Here is a 19,637-nt window from a genome sequence, read left to right as displayed (position 1 = left end):
GTGAAATTCAAAAGTTGGGGACCAAGTTGTAAAAATTCAATAGTTGATTCGGACCATGAATCGAAGATTCAAATGTTTGGAGGTCAAATTGAATAATTTAGAAAGTGAAGGACTTGTATTGAACCAAAGAATACATGGGTTGCAAGAATAAAATGTTTCAAGGACTGAAATTTATTGTATGAAAAGATCGAGGACTTGATGAGTAATATAATATTAAAGTTTTTGAGTATGAGTCAAACTTGGTGGCTAGGTTGTTTTATATATATATATATATATACACGTACAAACCTAGAGGGAAGGAGGGTCAATTTCTGCGGCAGGCTGGAGGAGAGAAATAAAAAAAGGGCAGCCATTATCATTATATATTCTTACACACACAAATAGACGGCAGCTTGGTAGGCAGAATTGAGGAGACTCCAGCTGGGATTACAATTAATTGGAGGCAGCAACTTTGAGAAGAATAATTACATGCCTGCTGGGTGTTGAAATTAATATGAAAACACACAGAAATTCAACCGATTGTTTGAGGAATTAATTGGCAGTAGCTTGGGTTCTCTCCAAAGTCAATTATTGCAGCTGTTAAGAGATTGAATTGGTAGCAGCAAGGCAATGGACGACTGGATAGAAAAACGGTAAACAGCAGATTTACTTCGAAAATTATTAATGTTCCGCCAATTCTCGGTGACGTCTTCCATAATTTCTCGTTTTTCTTCCATTATTATGAGTAGTTAAATTTGATTTTAGGGCGAACAATGTAATCTTTTGGAATCCTTTATTTCATGTAATTGAGATTCTAGTACTTTTATATTTTATGTGTTGATTTTAATGTTGTTCTTAATGCATTTAATTACTTGATCACTAATTAGATGATTTGTGAACAATGATTGCGTAGAAATGAGGATTATTTGTTTAGACCACATGTTAAAATTCGGTAAATTGATATAACGTGTAGAGATAGTTATATTGATTGCTGCGGTCGTGTGTGAATTCTTACAACCAGTATTTCGTTTAATTAAATTTAATTTGCATAGAGATATGGAATTGAACTAATTAAATAGGCTCAACGAGAACTCGAGAAGGGTAAGTTGAATACAATAGAAGAATTCGACCGAACACTACCTTAGGTTTTATGAATCTTGATTTATGAAGTAAAGGTGACCAATAGGTGAAATTGTTCCGCCCTAACGTCCATTTATTGTTTGAATTCTCAATCACTTTTCGTTGCATCCAATCGCATTTTTAAGTATTTAGAATAAAAATCACATTTAATCATTTTTTTTTGTTTATTTTCGTCAAATAGAAGTTAGAAATAATAAATTGCGCATTAAAAGTATAGTCCTCGTGGGAACGATAATCCGGACTCAAAAGGTCCACTTTACTACTTGTTACGATCCGTTCGCTTGCGGGATAAAATCGACAACAATAGAATATAAACATAGAGGCTGCTATAATTATAAAATTAAATGGCAGATTATTGGACATGATTTCAAGCTAGACATGCTCTGCTTTGGTTGGAGCAGGATCCACGCACGATTCCCTTATACGCCCCTACAAGATTGAGCTTCCATCGACAAGACCAATCTTTTTGCATAGCAATTCTGTGCGCTGTTTTGACAACGACTTTGTCAACAGATCATCAAGTTGGTTGTGAATATGTACATGTCTAACTTGGATGCTTCATTTTTGCACTAAGTCATGCACAAAGTGAAGATCAGTTTGAATGTGTTTCATGCATGAATGATCGACCAGGTTAAAACTGAGATGTGTAGCTCCGAGATTGTCACACAATAGTTAAGGAGATTCTTTGACTGGAAATGCGAGTTTTTTTTTAAAAGAGTGGATAGCCACATTATCTTGGAAGCTGCATTTCCTAGAGCTCGGTATTCAACCTCTATTGAGGATCGCGCTACGGCTATTTGCTTCTTTGAGCTCCAAGAAATGGGGTTAGATTCCAAAAAATTGATATAAGCAAAGGTTGATGTGCGGTCATCCACATTTCCAACCCAATCGGCATCGGAATAAGTTCATAATACCGGGGAGCCAACTTTGTTGATTTGAATACCATAGAAAATGGTTTGTTTTAAGTAGAGGAGGAGTCTCTTAGTTGCTATCCAGTGATTTGTAGTCGACTTGTGCATAAATTGAGAGAGTTTGTTGACTGCAAATGAGATGTATGGACTCGTCAAGGAGAGGTATTGAAGGCTGCCAATAATTCTATTGAACTCAGAACTGTCCACAGTAGCAATGCCATCAACTAATTGAAGGGATTGAGTGGTAGAGAGAGGTGTTGAGACATCTTTTGCACAACTCATACTTGTGTGGGCTAAAAGTTCACGAACATATTTATGTTGTGAGAGGAATAATCCTGCTTGGGTAGGAATTACTTCAATTCCCAAGAAAAAATGAAAAGAACCCATATCCTTGAGAGAGAACACGTCACCCAGCTGTTTAATAATGGTGGCTACAAGTGTGAAATTGTTTCTAGTAATGACAAGATCATCAACATAAAGTAGAAAATAACAGAGATTAAAACCTTGGTTGTAAATGAAGAGAGAGGGATCTACTTTAGAATTGTAAAAACCCAACTGAAGAATGGCATTTTTAGTGCTGTGTACCAAGCCCGTGGCGCTTGTTTAAGCTCATAGATGGCCTTTTTTAATCAATAAACATGATTAGGTTTGGACAAATCTTTAAACCCTGGAGATTTGTCAAAAACACAGTCTCAGTTAATTCACCATTTAGAAAGGCATTGTTGACATCCATTTGCCTCAAATCCCATCCATTCATAACTGTAATAAATAGAACAACTCTGATAGTTGCTAGTTTAAGTACAGGGCTAAAGGTTTCTTTATAATCAACACCAAGTCATTGATTATAGCCTTTAGCAACTAGACGGTCTTTGAATCTGTTAACTGACCCATCAGCTTTCCTTTTCACTCTGAATACCCACTTACAACCCATGGGTTTACAATTTGAAGGTGGTAAAACTAGGTCCCAGGTCCCACGTTTAATTAGAGCGGTGACCTCATTGGACATGGCCTCACACCAATGAGGTTAAGAAATGGCTTGACTCAGACTCGTTGCTTCAATGGTCTGGGGAAGAGGATGTTTGGACACAGTGTGGATTTGTTTAGGCTTGAAATTTTGGTTCATTGATCTTGTGGTCATGTTATGAGTGCGTTGGGAAGGATTATTTGGTTCGGTTGGGTATGGAAAAATGGGATTTGTGAGATTATGAAATTGACCTAAAGAGAGCGTAACAATGGCAGGAGACCCTTCTGGAGGTGGCGATGAGGGTGGCTCACCAAACGACATTGATGGAGGCACGATAGCTTGCTAAGCATCAAAAAAGAGGGAAAGAAATTTGTGAGATTCTTGAGTGTTCAGGGTTGTCATGGAAGGCTCAGGGTGGGACAGACTGGAGTGATGTTGATTTTCATCAAATAACACGTGTCATGAGATGAAGAATTTCTTTGTTTGAGGTTCAAAACATTTGTATGCATTTTGAGTTGGTGAATAACCGAGAAAACTGTAGACTTTGGACATAGGCTGCATTCTATTTGAGTTATAAGACCATGTGAGAGGATAGCAGATACAACCAAAATTTTTTAATTTCAAGTAATTGGGTGTTTGACCAAAAAGGACTTCGAAAGGTGATTTTCCTCGGAGAAGACTAGTGGGTTGTCTGTTTATGGAGTAAGACGCTGTTTGAAAAGCATAAGGCCAATATGACAAATTAAGATTTGCATCATAAAGAAGTGTAAGACCCGTTTCAACTAGATGACGTTCTGAGACACCATTTTGTTGTGGGGTGTGTGGAGCAGTGGTGTAGTGAGTTATGCCTTAGAGTGATAGATATGATTTTAAAACGATGAACTCACCACCATTGTCGAAGTATAGTATTTTGATAGGTTTTTGAAAGCGGGTTTCAACAACCTTTTTGAAATGTGGGAAAATATTAGAAATACTGGATTTAGTGACCATTGGATAAAACCATATATATTTTGTATAATGATCAAGAAAAATAAGGTAATATCGTGATCCATCAATTCCAGTATAACTAGCAGGACCCCACACATCCGTGTAAATAAGTTCAAGTGGCTCATGACTTTGAAGACTAGTGGCATGGAAGGATTGTTGATGTGCTTTATTAATAGAACATGAACTACATAATGAAGACAAGTTTTTGTTCGATGAAATAGGAAGAGAAATTTTTTTGACAAGATGATGAACAATTTTAGTAGAAGGATGCCCAAGACACTTGTGTCATCCATCAAAAGAAGTTCGTTCATGTACATTAGCAACCTTTTTTGATGTCAACGTTGATTCCGGAAAGGTGTAGATGCCATTGTTACATACTCCTCTTAGCAGGATTGACCCCGTGATCTTGTCCTTCACAAGAAAATGAAAAGAGTGAAATTCAACAAAGACATTATTTTATTTGGTAAGTGATGAACAGAAATTAAATTTTTGTAAAGATTTGGAACACAAGGAGTATCACGCAATGTAAAGGTTCAGTGAGGAGAGTGCAAAGCCAAGGAACCAATGTGTGGGACTGCCAAACATGAACCATCACCGAGAATTACTTCGTCAGTTCCACCATATTCGGAGTGAATAGATAGATTGGAAAGATCACTCGTGATATTATGAAAAGCGGCCGAAACAAGTAACCAATTTTTATGCTTTCCAGCAGATGTTGTAGCACAATTTATGGAGACATTCTGTAAATGGAATTGAGGACTTGGCAATGTGGCCCAATTGGTCACAAATTTGACATTGGGCTGGTAACGCCGATTGTAATTGTTGGGCCGACTAGAATTGTTGTAGCGACGTCCATCACCCTGGGCTCCATTTGAGTTTCGACTTTTGCTAGAGCTTTAAGGCCCACGTTGAGGACTATTTTGCTTGAAAGAACATGGGTGACTCTCCCTTGTGCAGGCTGCTTCATCATCGTATAATTTGCAGAAACCACCAGATTCTGTGTTGTAGCTTACAGATGCCGTAAATATGCCTCGTGTCCAACCAAAAGGTCGTGCAAATCCTCAAAGGCCAATGATGATTCTCGGGCTCGAATAAGAGCAGTAATCTTCCAAAAATCTGGACCTAAATTGTTTAATACATAAAGGGTTAGGCCATCATCGGAAATTGAATGATCAATAATGGCTAATTCATCGGCCAAGGCCTTCACAGCATGGAGATATTTTGTGGTCGATCGATTTCCACGTTGGATTAAGGTGAGTTCCTCCTTTAACTACATAGCATGAATTCTTGATCGGTTAGCATACAGAGTTTTTAACTTTTTCCAAACTTCATGAGAGGTCTTTGCCATAGCAATGAGTGGGGTGATTGAAGGAGATGTGGATGCTAGAATAGCACTCAGGATAAATTTATCCCGTCGAACCCGGCGGGTCTTGCGCAGCTCATTAGTGGAGGTACCAGCGGAAGAGGAGCACCGAAGGGTGCCTTCGACATAGTCGAGTAAATCATAACCAATAAGGAGTGTTTCAAATTGAGCATGCCATTGGGGAAAGGTGGAGGGAGTTAATTTTTCATTGACTTGGGCAGTAATATTGAGGGCAATCAGGGATTTATTTGCTCCAAAAGGAGGTTGGGTATTGAGGTTAAAGTTTGAAGTTTGATCAAAAGAGGAAGACATGGTGGTGACTTGGATCGATGGCTCGTTGGAGATCGATGGCTCTGGTACCATATGAAAGAACAGATTGTGAAGGAACACATATTCTGTGATTTCAATGAAGAATTTCCCACACATTTTATTAATAGAGATTCCGTGTTATATACAAGGTGATTGAGGAGCTGGTTTAGGAAATACATACATGGTAAGGCTAAATCTATGCTGCTGTTACAGTGTATAGAATACAAAAATAGAAGCTACTCTTATTATAAAATTAAATGGCAGATTATTGGACATGATTTCAGGCTAGACATGCTTTGTTCAAGTTGGAGCGGGATCCACGCATGATTCCCTTATATGCCTTATAATGACATTCTTCATCGTAACTTAATCTCCTTTTCTTTTCTTTTTTTTTTCTTTCTTCCCTGAAACAACTTCTATATTCTTGTTTTTCGCCTTCTCTCTCCCTCTATATGTTTGATGACCAATTTATTTAACATGTTTTGGGTGTGATCATGGACCTGATGCAAAAACCGAGCTTAAAGTTGCTTTTGCTGTAGAAGGTAAAGTTCCAGATACTGACTTTGAACCAGCATCTTATTTGTTCATCTGGTTTTGAGAATTTTTGAGTGCATCTATTCTTTCCCTTTTGATTTTAGTATTTCCATCTGTCAACCACAGACAACCCTATATTATAATTATCTGTTTTATTTTCCGAAGTGTCTATAACATTCTCCCACCTGGCTTTCTAGGCTTTAATTTTCACTTGTATCATTGTTGTTCATGGTAGATGGTTCCTATAAACAACGGGAGAGGCTGTGAGCAACGTCTCTGCGATGAAAAAATGATTGGAGAGGCTGATGACGTGGGAGTAGAGGTGCAACTCTGTAATACAACTTCCAGAAAGTCTTTCATCTGTTCGTTTGCCTCAGATCCAATTTTTACTCTCTCAATGATGTATTGGATTTCTTAGCTGATCCTCTATTGCTTATTGATATGGTGTAAAAATGTGATTATTGAATTTTGCTCACAAGACTTGAAGTTACTTGTTAGTGACCCTCAGGTTATGTGATTTCAAAGAAAATCCCTTCGAATGACTGACTCTTTACCTTGTTGGGTACCTGTGCAGGTGAATGAGTTAACATTGCTGTTAATCTCTCTGTGATAATGAAGACATCAACCAGTGGCAAGGTGACTAAAAACTGCAGCTTATAATCTTATCCTTCAGGAATGTTTGGTACGAAATTGTTCTCCTGTCCACATTCTGTCCACTGTGGACAAAATAAGACTGTTCACTTGCTGATGTGGCAGAACAACCTTACTTACGGTTCTATTCTTATTTACAGTTCTGTCCAAATATGAAAACCGTACTTACAGTTCTCTCATAGTGGACAGAATAAAACTTCTCACTATGGGCAAAAAACCATTTCTTATGTTGGGTATATAGTATTGGTCATGATCGAAAGTAATGCTACAGGGTCCACCTTAACAAACAAGCCTAATGTCTTTATTGGAAGTTATACCCTTTTTTCCTAAATATTAAAGAGCATTAAATTTCCTATTTATTTTATGAGATAATCCATTTTTATCAATGCTTGTTTTCCAATCGAAATCCATTTCAAGACATTTGAGTCTAGTGATAGTCTCTTTTTCATTTTTAACTGGGAAGAATGAATTTCTGTTCTCCTGTTATGAAAGCCTGTATATCTGCAATATTTGAGAAAACGTGATTATGTCAAAAAAAACAAAACGAGCATTTTCATGTAGTTTTATGGATCAGATCCTGTGAGAGGAAAGAGAAGACGAAAATTGTCCAAGTGCTACGAAATAGTAGTTAGTTAAACGCAAAACAGAAACTTTATACTAGCTCAACATTATTTTACATAGATTTAAAATATTAAACAGTAGAGTTAAACATACAACATACAATAGAAGTCTAAATAAGACTTACCGAAATCCAGAATGACTTTGGATCTTCAGCAGACAGCAGTAGCGGTAAAACTACAGAGTAATAAAATTACAAAATGTAAAGAAAATCTGAATTTTGAAATGCCTTCAACCAGCTAAGGCCCCTCATTTTGCAGATGGATTCCGAACTTCAAATAAGTTCCCAATAGAATTAGTTGCAAATTTGAAATTGTTGAAATCCACAGTCACGTCTTCTTTAGTGAGTGTGGTTACTGTTGCCTTTAAGGCCTTTTTGAAAAGCCATCTGTTTCTCTGAAAAGGTGGTTGTTTATTTTCTTTGTCCAGGGAATCTTCATAAAGGAATGTCATCCCTAAGTACTCTTCATTTGTTGGAGTATAACCCTCGTAACCTATATCATCATCTTGCTCTATTCAAGAGACCTTTTCTTTTCCTTTTGAGGAATTCATAGTTGATTTCGTTGATTGATCTTCAGTTTCGTCAAGAATATTTGACATTGCTTGAAGAATTTTTGAATTCTTTCTTTGTAAATTTTCCTTTCGGATTGTCTTGGTGACCTTCATTAAAAGGCACTTTCATGGATTTCATGAATCAGTCATTCTGAAATATTCCATCGAGCTTTCAAACCATCAAGTAAGTGATCAACGCCTCCTTCATGGGTTTGATTTGTGCGTTCAACTTCCTGAGACGGTTCTGCTACTCCTCGTTGGGTCCATTTTTCTGGGAGGCTAATATCCTTCCAAGAAATGGCCCTAACTTGAGTAACATTAGATTTTGAATTGGTTTCAATCACAGTGGAAGTCCCTCTTTTACTAACTCTTTTGGCTTTAGGATTAATGGTATTCATGACCTTGTAGCAAACTCTATAGGTTATGGCTATATGTCTACTTGAGGCCACCATATCGTACCCTTTTGATTCGATGTTTAAAATTAAAGCGTCTAAAATGCCTGGATCTGTAAGGAAAACAGAAATATTTGGATAACAGTTAAAATAAACTGGTCCTTCACATAAACTAGTCTCTACAAGACCCTTTAGTGAGTTATTAAAATTAAGATGCCGGCAGTCTCTTAAAGCTACCAGAATAGAGGTGTTTAAACCTAGCCTGGTTAAGGGATATAATGCAATCTGAACTAGCCCTATGTGAATGTATTTATATTTATCCTTCAACTTGGCTACAACATCACGATCGAGTAGTCTAAGGGCCTTATCTTCCACTTTAAGAGAAACTGTTTTTTCGAGAGTTTTTATATCCCTTCTAGATTTAAGGCTGAAGCTATGTGTTTCGTATACTTCATTTTTACTGACACGGGAGAATGCTTCTGGGGAGGACGAAGCCCTGTCTAAACCAAAGATTTTCTTCAACATTTGTACATAAAAACATTAAAACGTAGAATTAATCGTAGAACACATGTCTCAGACTTACAGTTGAATCTTCAGCAGTGGTTGTAAGATTACCAAATGAAAGAGAAAACTGAAGGTTGGGGGATGCCTTCCATCGGCCAAGGCTCTTCTTTTATAGATTGATTCCGGACTTGATAATTGAATCTTTTGCGGATCTGAAATTTTTGGGATCCATGGTCACATCTTCTTTTGTGAGTGCTGTTACTGTTGCCTTTTACCTTTCTCTCCATGAACCTATTAGCAAATAACATGTTGTATAAAGTTTACAATTCTTATCAACCCTAGGATTGTTAGGATCCTTTGATGTTACTCTATTTACCATAGTTATATGTTAATTGATACTGTCACTGTTTACTGAAAATTGATGTGATTACTCACCAGTCAACACTCATTTCTTCCTCTGTGAATCTTTCGAGTTCAAATGATGCCGAGCAAAGTCATTATATAAACGAGAATGCTCCTCTATATGGACAAGTATTCTTGGTAACGACTGTTGAGGGGTAGTTATGAGAGGTGGGCTGCTTCTTTACGAGTCCTCGGCTATTCTCCTGCCTACATCATCTCGGAATTGCATGGCCTTGGTGCATCAAGAACTGTTTCATTATATCATCTTCATCATTAATACGTTGCAAATTGGTCATCATGTCAACTACCTTTTGAGTTAGCCTGGCTACCATTTTTGGCCTTCGATTTCTTCTCCTCCAAACGTTCCTCTCAGCTGAGATGGCAGGACTGTCCTACCACTTCTCATCGTCTTCTCATTGTTGTTTGATTAGCTTCCACTCATATTCCCAATCTTTTCTTGTTCCAAGCGTGTTTTCTTCTCGTGATTTGGTGAGTATTTCAATAGACTACATCAAATTGTTGACCTTGCAAAATGGATAATTTTTTTAAAGTCAACGGTAGAATTTTTCTTTTCAAGAGGTCCAACCCTAAATGTTCTTTCAATCCGAGGCATTTTTAAGTGAGAATCTTTCAACCTTTAGAATTTTAGAGTAAAAGTTGGACCCCTTTTTCTTTTATGCAAACGTTTGTTATTTTTCTAAGTTGACTCTTTTTCAAAATAATAAGTCACATTTTCAAAAGTTACGAATGTTTCTATTCTATGATACACGTCTAGAATTACATTGTTTGCACGTTTGGTTTTAGTACACTAACTTTCAAGTTTATTTTGTCATAATTTGCACTAAGGTCTCCATTCAAGTCTGAGGTCCGTCCAGGCTTTTAATCCTAGGCAATTCGAGGCCTCCAGTCGAGTTCCTTACCAAGTGTTAGGCATAGTTAATCCTTTACTTAGTAACTCAGAGGAGCCTTGAAGATCGAAGAATAAATATTCATAATGGAACACGGGTATGCAACGGGAGACACTTTTAATGGATGGCGAGACATCCAAGTGAACCATGATTATTAAGTACGTAAAATACCTCCAATCCGCCAAGGCTCCTCTTTTGTAGATGGATTCCGGAGTTGAGAATTGAATTTGTTGTGGATTTGAAATTTTTGAAATCCGTGGTTACATCATCTCTAGAGAATGGCTATTACTTCTGCAATCTTGTTAAACTTATATTTTAGTTGACATTCTGTTCTACATTGTACTGTGTGACATACAATTTTACTATTAATTTATTCAACACTTAAAACATACAATGACCTCGATTTTGCCACATATTCAAATGTCATCCAAGTTTTACATTAATGTACAAGTAGCATAATTCATTAATTTTGCCTTTTGCCACTCGCCCTCTCAATTTCAATAGACCCATAAGCAAATGACATGTTGGAATCTTTATCGTTCTTATCCTAAACACTTTTGAACACTTGGATTGTAGGTTCCTCAATATGTTAATCTTTCAATTTTGTGAAAATTAATGCATTTGTTTCTTCCTCAGTGAATTTTGTGAAAATTAATGCATTTGTGACGTCCTTGTATAAATGAGAATGCTCCTGAATGGTGAAAGGTAGTGAGAATATACCCAATGTACATATCAACTCAGTTTTCGATTAATTATCATTAGCATGTTCGATTTTCAACATTCTGAACTAGGCATCATGAAAAAATTATCCTTGTAGTAGTATGTGACGAGGGTTTCTAAACTTGGTGAAAATACTCAAGTTTCTAATCACAATTAAATATAATGAATATATTACGCTATCAATATGAAAACAAATTAAAGATTTCTTCTTCTTATTATTATTATTTTGACACAATTGCATCATTAGAGTATGTATATTATCATCCTTTAGTAAACTAATTAGTAATAGCATACTTATTGCACTAATGTATATGGATTTTAGTAGAGGAAATCAATCAATTATATTAATTTGGAAACTTAGAACAAAAAAGTTGAGAGAAGCAGTGGCAGTCTTTCTAGACTGTATTCAACGAGTGAATCAAGAATTAAATAAAAGTTAGAAATTTTCATATAAAAATAAATAAATAAATCATTATTATAATTAGAAGGGCAAATATTAGAGTAATCATGCATCTTATAAGGGGGAGGTAAGAGAAGATGGGGGCGGCCATGGGCATAGGAATGTAAGGGTGGAGGTCGAGAAAGAGGCGAGGAATTAGTGTGAAGAATGCCTTTCAATGGAAAAAATAAAAAGTGAAAGATTGTAATTTGGCCCGTTTTCATTTATTTATTTATTTTAACTTGCAAAAGATTGCCTTCTAGAGAAGATTGAATTATAAAATATCGTTTATGGTAAAAATCTTATGTCCAAAAGCCCCTATTATCGTTTCTTCTATATTTTTACTGTTTGTCCCTTTTCTATGATGTCGTAAAATTCTCGGCCCGTCATCCTGGAGCATGTTTGAGCCCCTTTTATTGTCCAATACGTAAATAGTATTTTGATGAAGAATATGTAATTAATAAATAAAGAAGAATTTTGAATTTACGTGTAATATTATTTTATTAAAGAATGTGTAATTGAAAATAAAAGAATGAAAATAAACTTTTGAAATAATGAGGACCAAGGAATGGCCAAATTTTTATTTTATTTACTGCCAATAAAAAATCGATCGTACTTAATAGTGTTCTATAAAGCCCGTCTAAGTGATGCTTAGGCACGAAACTCTAGCGAAGATGCCATGTCTTGACAATGAGCACTTAGTGGTGCTTTATTATTTTTTTTTCTTTTTTAAAAGCGTTTTATTGGAAAGTTTAAACTATGAAAATAGTCTAATTTTACATTTCGGAAATTTGAAAATTGTATAATTGATTAATTGTAGGAATTATTTATTAAATATAATATTTTATAATTTTAGATTTTTGGAATATATTATTTTAATTATTAAATGATTTTTAAAATGGTTAAAAAATTTAAAAAATTAAAAATAGGAAAACATGCTATTAAAGCTCGTAAAGTTTGAAACTTGACATTCACGTCTAATCATACTTTACGTTTTTTGAAATACTAAGAATGTATTTGATTGACATAAAATTATCATCTATAAAAGAAAATATTTTTCTTATTTGGAGAAAAACAAAAATCTATTCCCCAAAAGAAAATATTTTCCTTAAAAATAAGAAAAATCAGGCATATTTTTAAAAGTTGAAAAATATTTTCAATGGAAAAAAATAGCAATAAAACACTCCAAATGAGGAATTTCAATGAAAAATAATTGCAATCAATATTTCCATGAAAAATGTGTTTTTCTATCCAAATTCCTATCTTTGTGTTATTTGACTAACATTTTTTTTCATGAAAAATATTTTCCTACTCTTGCTCACGTGACTATGTTTTTTTTTTTTTTTTTTAAATCAAGGAAAATATTTTTTTTAGGGAGAGTAGAATTTTTTTTTTAGTGAACGTACTTTCTTTTTTTTCTCATCTATCTACTATCTTTTATCTATCCACCAATAAAAATCAGACAAATATAATATTTTACAGGTTAAAAATTAAATCAATCAGACACATTTAGTTAATAATTTTCATGCAAATAAGTTCTAGGCAATTGAATTATTTAAAATTTATTTTCTTTTCATACAATTTTCATGCTTCCAATCAAACGTACCCTAATCTATACTACCATAAAAGAGAAAATGAGAGTTTACTGTTCATTTTTGTCACACTCGTTTTCACACATAACCTATTTGGGAACTGGTTTGGCAACAGGAAAAATTTTATTCAAAAATACTGTAGGAATTTTGTCTCACGTCATTATCCACTGCAATATTTCTCCCTTATTTTGAATCTGACATACCATACTCTTTCTCTTAATTCTCACGTTATTAATTATCAACCATATCCCATGTATTTAAATTTTTAAAATTATATTAATAAAAAAACTTATTGTAAATAAAATGTAAAAAAAAAAAAAACATATTCACTCCGTGTATGGAGAAAAAATTTTACGTCATACTACATAATTTTTCTTGAGTAAAATGATGTATTAAGAAAATTGTTGTGGAAAAATAATAAATAGTAATAAATAATTGATTTTTTTTAAAGAAAAACGACTTATACGTATTTTTTAACACATACGTTTAATATCCGTTTGACTATTTTCGATATTCATTTAGATCATTCGATGTGTCTATGATATAGTTCTTGAAATGAGCTTCGAGAGAATGTAAAATATTTATCGATTCGAATATTGTACAATCGTCAATGAATTTTTAAAGTTAGCTTATTATCCAAAAATTTAAAATATAGTTTGAAAATGCCTATTTTGACGTCTTGTAACATTTACTACAATTAATCGTATCACTCACCGTTAACGACGTGCAATACTATGCCGCGAGTACTTCAAAATGATATTAAGATTATAATATTTCAATTTCGTTTGATATCTCATAATGAGTATGAAAATGAACACAAAAATATAAGTTTAAAAAAAAAAAAACCCTAACGTTTAGCAGACCTCCGTGTGCACGGAGGTTTGTGCACTTTTTTTTTTTACTTTTATTTGTAATACATTTTTTATTAATATTTAATTTTAAAAAATTAAATATATTTAAATATTTACTTTAAAATGTTGAAATTAATATTTTTTACCTATGAGTAACCTTTATAATTATAATTTTTTTATTACTTTTAAATAATTTGAAGTGATTTTTTACTTATAAGTAACTTTTTATATTCTAGATAGTTTAATCTTTTTATTAATATTTAATTTTAAAAACTAAATATATCTAAATATTTATACTTAAAAAATTTTAAGTTCATATATTTTTTTTAATATAAGTAACTTTTGCAATTATAAAAGAACGAGGGATTAAATTTTTTTTTTTTTACCTATAAGTAGCTTTTACAATTATAAGTTGTTTTATTTTAAATAACTTGAGGTGATTTTTTTCCTTATAAGAAATTTTTTATCTTTTAGATAGTGTAATCTCTTCTTTTACTTTTAAATAATTTAACCAGTTTGGGAACTAGTTTGGCAATAGGAAAAATTCTAAAAATACTGTAGAAATTTTATCACATGCCATTTGAGTGCAACGTCACGTCCATTGCAATATTTCTCCCTTACTTGAATCTGACACACCATACTCTTTCTCTTAATTCTCACGTTATTAACTATCAACCATATTCTATATATTTAAATTTTTAAAATTATATTAATAAAAAAACTTATTGTTAAAAAAAAAAAACATATTCACTCCGTACATGGAGAAAAAAATTTACGTCATACCACATAATTTTTCTTGAGCAAAATGATGTATTGAGAAAATCGTTGCGAAAAAATAATAAATAGTAATAAAATAATTGATTTTTTAAGAAAAAAAGACCTATACACATTTTTTTAACACATACGTTTAATGTTCGTTTAACTATTTTCGATATTCATTTAAATCATTCGATGTGTTTATGATATAGTTTTTGAAATGAGTTTCGAGAGAATATAAAACATTTATCGATTCGACTATCGTACAATCGTCGATAAATTTTTAAAGTTGGCTTGTTATCGAAAATTTTGAAATATAATTTGAAAATGCTTATTTTGACATCCAGTAACATTTGCTACGATCAGCCATTTCACGCACCATTAACGACGTCAATACTATGCCGTGATATTTCAAAATGATATTAAGAATGTAATATTTCGACTTCGTTTGATATTTCGAAATGAGCCTGAAAATAAACATAAAAATATAAGTAAAAAAAAAAGAAAAAAACTAATGTTAGCAAACATTCGTGCACTGACGATCCAATCCTCCGTACACGGAGCTTTTTTGCCTTCGTGCACGGAGTAATGTTCAAAGTAATGCACGTATTTTTTTTAAAATTTTTTATTAATATTTATTTTTAAAAATTAAATATATCTAAATATTCACTTAAAAATGTTAAAATAAATATTTTTTACCTATAAGTAACTTTTACAATTACAATTTTTTTATTACTTTTAAATAAATTTAGGTGATTTTTTTTACTGGTAAGTAACTTTTTACATTTTAGATAGTGTAATCTTTTTATTAATATTTAATTTAAAAAATTAAATATATTTAAATATTTATACTTAAAAAATTCGAAGTTAACATTTTTTTTATATAAGTAGTTTTTGCAATTATAAGAGAATGATGAATTAATATTTTTTTTTATCTATAATTAGCTTTTATAATTATAAGTTTTTTTTATTTTAAATAACTTGAAGTGATTCTTTTACTTATAAGTAACTTTTTACATTTTAGATAGTGTGTCTTTTTATTAATATTTAATTTAAAAAACTAAATATATCTAAATATTTTTGTTATGCTGATTTCCACATTGAACTGGTTTCAAACTGGTTTGATCCTTTGAATCTAACACAATACTGTTTTTCCATTTTCTCTTTAGCGTGACAAAAATATTTAGATATATTTAGTTTTTTAAATTATATTATATTAATAAAGAGATTACGCTATCTAAAATTTAAAAAGTTACTTATAAGTAAAAAATCACTTCAAGTTGTTTAAAATAATAAAAAACTTATAAGTGTAAAATCTACTTATAGGTAAAAAAATATGAATTCCTCATTCTCTTATAATTGTAAAAGCTACTTAGAAGTAAAAAAATGTTAACTTAAAATTTTTAAGTATAAATAATTTCTTAAAGTTATTTACAAGTAAAAACAACTTATAATTGTAAAAGCTACTTATAAGTGAAAAATATTAACTTCAAGTTTTAAATATATATTTTTACCTATAAGTAGTTTTTACAATTATAAGTTTTTTTATTTTAAATAACTTGAAGTGTTTTTTTTACTTATAAGGAAATTTTTACATTTTAGATAGTGTAATCTTTTTATTAATATTTAATTTAAAAAACTAAATATATCTAAATATTTTTGTCACGCTGATTTTCATATTGAACTGGTTTGGTCATCTGAATCTGACATACAATACTCTTTTTCTATTTTCTCACGCTATAAACTATGTATAAACTATATCTTATAATTTTATTAGTAATAATATTTTTTTAAATAAATTTTTTTACATAAAAGTGATTCTTTATTCCTATATAAAATATAAAAAGTTATTTCTAACTAAAATAATCACTTCGATTAATAATAAGATAAAAAAATATTTCTAAAATGTAAAAAGTTTTTGAAATGAAATATTAATAAAAATATTACACTATTTAGAATGTAAAAAGTCTTATAAGTAAAAAAAATAAAAAAATACTTCCACTTATTTAAAAATAAAAGCTACTTATACGTAAAAAAAAAAAAACTTCAACATTTTCAAGTAAATGTATAGATATATTTAATTATTGTAAATTAGATATTTTAAATTAAAATATTAATAACAAAAAATTACTAAAATAAAGTGTGTGTGTGTGTGTGTGTGTGTGTGTGTGCACTTCGTTGCACGGAGCATAATTTTTTTCCCTATTTATTTTTTTTAACTTCTTTTGTCTTTATGTATGTTTTAAATAAATCTGTTCAAATACTATTTTTCTCTCCATGAAAGAAGAAATTTTCTTTATTTTAAATTTTTTCAACTTACATTTTTTCTATTTATAAAAGAATTTTAATTTTTTTAATTCTTATCCTTTTATTTATGATTGAAATTAATACTTTCAATCACTGTTTTTCTCTTCGTGAAAAGAGATTTTTTTTTAAAAAATATTTTCAATTTATAAAAAGTTTTCATCTTTTTTTATTTGTGAATTGGTAGATTAAAATTATTTAAATTTAAATTTTTTTTTTTTATTATACAATTTCCCCCCCCCCCCCCCCCCCCCTTTTTTTGAATTGGTGGAAATTATTGTTTTTGCTTGTACAACATTAGACTGTTCATTTTTGTCCCGTACATTTTCACATTGAACTGATTTGAAATGGGTTTGGTCAAAATGATTTGTCTTACATACTTTTCTTTTCTCTTTTCTTCTTCTAAAAGGGGTAATCCGTGCATTATTATTCATTCTTGTAGCACTCGATTTTACACATTATTCCAAAATTGGTTTTCTTACTATTCAACTCTTTTATCTCGCACTTTCATCCACTTGGTTTTAGTAACTGTTCACAAATTTCTCCCCTATAAAGTTATTTTTTGCTCTCACTCTCTCTCATTTCACACGTCTTTTGAATTAACTCCTCCCACCACAATCAAACCGAACTGAGGAAGAAAAAAGGTAAAATCCAAAACACACACGCTTGCCTTATATTGAACTTCCTTTTCATTTCATTTTCAGAACCTATTTAATCTTATAACTGTCATTTGGGTAGTATTCTATGTTAAGCAACGCAATTCCCTTCGAAATAGAAATTCCAATATTTCCAACCTTCCAATTTTTTCAATATTTTCTTCGATAAAATGTTTATTTTGTGATTTTCCTTCTCGTAGGTTCTTTTATATTCGTTTTCTTCTCTAAGATGCTCTCAAGTGAAAATATTTTTTTCTTTTCTATTTTTAGTTTTGTAGTAATAGCAATCATGGTAATTTTGAACGATTTCTTGAATTTTGTGAATTTGTTACTTTTTTTATTGTTATTCTATGTTGGATAACATATATCCCTTTAAAATAGAAATTTCAATTTTTTCAATGTTTTCTTCAATAAAATATGTTTGTTTGACTGTTCTTCTTCTTATAGGTTCTTTTATCTTTGTTCTCTTCTCTATGACACTCCTAGATAAAAACATTTTTTTTCTTGTTTTTGATTTTGTTGTAACAGTAATCATGTTAATTTTGAATGATTTCTTAAATTTTTTGAGTTTGTTGCCTTTTTTTGTTAGTGATGATGTGTCACCTGAAGGACTAGAGCAAGAGTTTAAAAATTGAAAAATTGATATTGTAAGTAGAGTCATTGTTTTAAGTAGAGTCATTATTAAATTAATTTTATTTTAGTTATAATTTGTAATAAATATTGAATTATTTGTTTACAGTAAGTTGTGACGACTACGATTTTGAAGTGCAGTTAAACTGTGAGGGATGTATACAAAAAATTTACAAATTTGTGACCAAACCAAAGGGTGAGTAGCCACCGTATTATGTTTATTGAAATTGAAGTGTTTAATTGAGACATTGACGACGTTATTGGATATTATAATGTGTAAATAGACAAATACAAGGATTTAATAAGAATGACTGAAGTAATGAACATGAAAATTCTAGCCGATTCTCTAAATAAATAGAGGAGGATTTGATGTTTTGCTCATCCAGACGATTAGCCTTTGCAATCAAATTTGGGTTAAATTGACTGCTTTCATAAAAATAATACTTTTAAGATATGTATTCGTTTGAAAATTCTTGATTCTTTTTCACGGTGTATAGTTTTGTTGGCATTAGGTACACGTTTGATTTACTTCTAATCTCAAATTTTGTGACTTTTTGCGAAACTGCATTCTTGAACCTTACAGGAAAATGAGGTTATCAGTATCCGTGTCTGTTATTTTCTTAGGCAATATTGAAGATGTTCACATATATGTATCGTTGGAGGTTTGATTTCCTTTTCTTCCTTGTGCCTTTCAATTATCTCAAAGGTAAAAGAACAAATATAAATGAGCCGAATCACTATCCGCTGATGCCACATTTTCCTTCGAATAAACTTTGCTTAACATCACGCATCTCTGAATTATTCTCAATTCCAAGTTCAATATTAATTTAAAGCAGGATTATGTGTTAATTCTATATACTTTCGAGTTGAAGCAAAATTAAACTTTTGACGAGTAGAAACAAAAAGTGTTTGCAAATAATGCCTTTTTGATTGATATTTTATTTGATGCACCCACTACTCCATTTATGGTGCATGCTTTTGACTTAGTTTAATGTTTTGCTTGAAAATTGAGTCATTGTCTTGAGATTGAATGTGTGTTTATTTTAAATAGTTTGTCATCTGCAATGTTCTCAAGTGTTGATGTTATTATTTCTAATGAAGTACATTACTTGTGTGAAATATCTATGTGTATGATGTCAGATGATTTTTTTTTCCAATTCTATAATTTTCGACCCAATTTATTTGCTTCATCCAATTAGTTATTTTTATCATCATGCAGGTTATTTAAGAGTAAAAAAAATGTTATAATTGTAAAAGCTACTTATAAGTGAAAAATATTAACTTCAAATTTTAAGTATATTTCTAAAATGTAAAGAGTTACTTATAAGTAAAAAAATTGTTTCAAGTTATTTAAAAGTAAAAAAAAAAAATTTGCAAAAAAAATTGTGTCATGTGCGCGTGAGTGTGTATGTGTGTGATAAGCACCTATTTATACAAATGAAATGCATGTGTTCATACACCAACTAATTTTGTTC

The 19,637-nt window shown here is 31.5% G+C and overlaps 1 long non-coding RNA gene across 1 annotated transcript; it reads left to right on the top strand.

Moving 5' to 3' along the window:
- Positions 1–304: 304 nt before the first annotated feature.
- LOC111392715 lies at positions 305–7,224 on the top strand. Its single transcript, XR_002702313.1, has 3 exons — positions 305–632; positions 6,423–6,589; positions 6,762–7,224. It is a non-coding gene; the product is annotated as an uncharacterized LOC111392715 (long non-coding RNA).
- Positions 7,225–19,637: the final 12,413 nt, after the last annotated feature.

Source organism: Olea europaea, chromosome 1, assembly GCF_002742605.1.
Source record: "Olea europaea var. sylvestris chromosome 1, O_europaea_v1, whole genome shotgun sequence".
NCBI classification, from domain to species: domain Eukaryota; kingdom Viridiplantae; phylum Streptophyta; class Magnoliopsida; order Lamiales; family Oleaceae; genus Olea; species Olea europaea.
The sequence above is the reverse complement of the archived record's forward strand: the minus strand, read 5'-3'. Positions and strand labels throughout refer to the sequence as shown.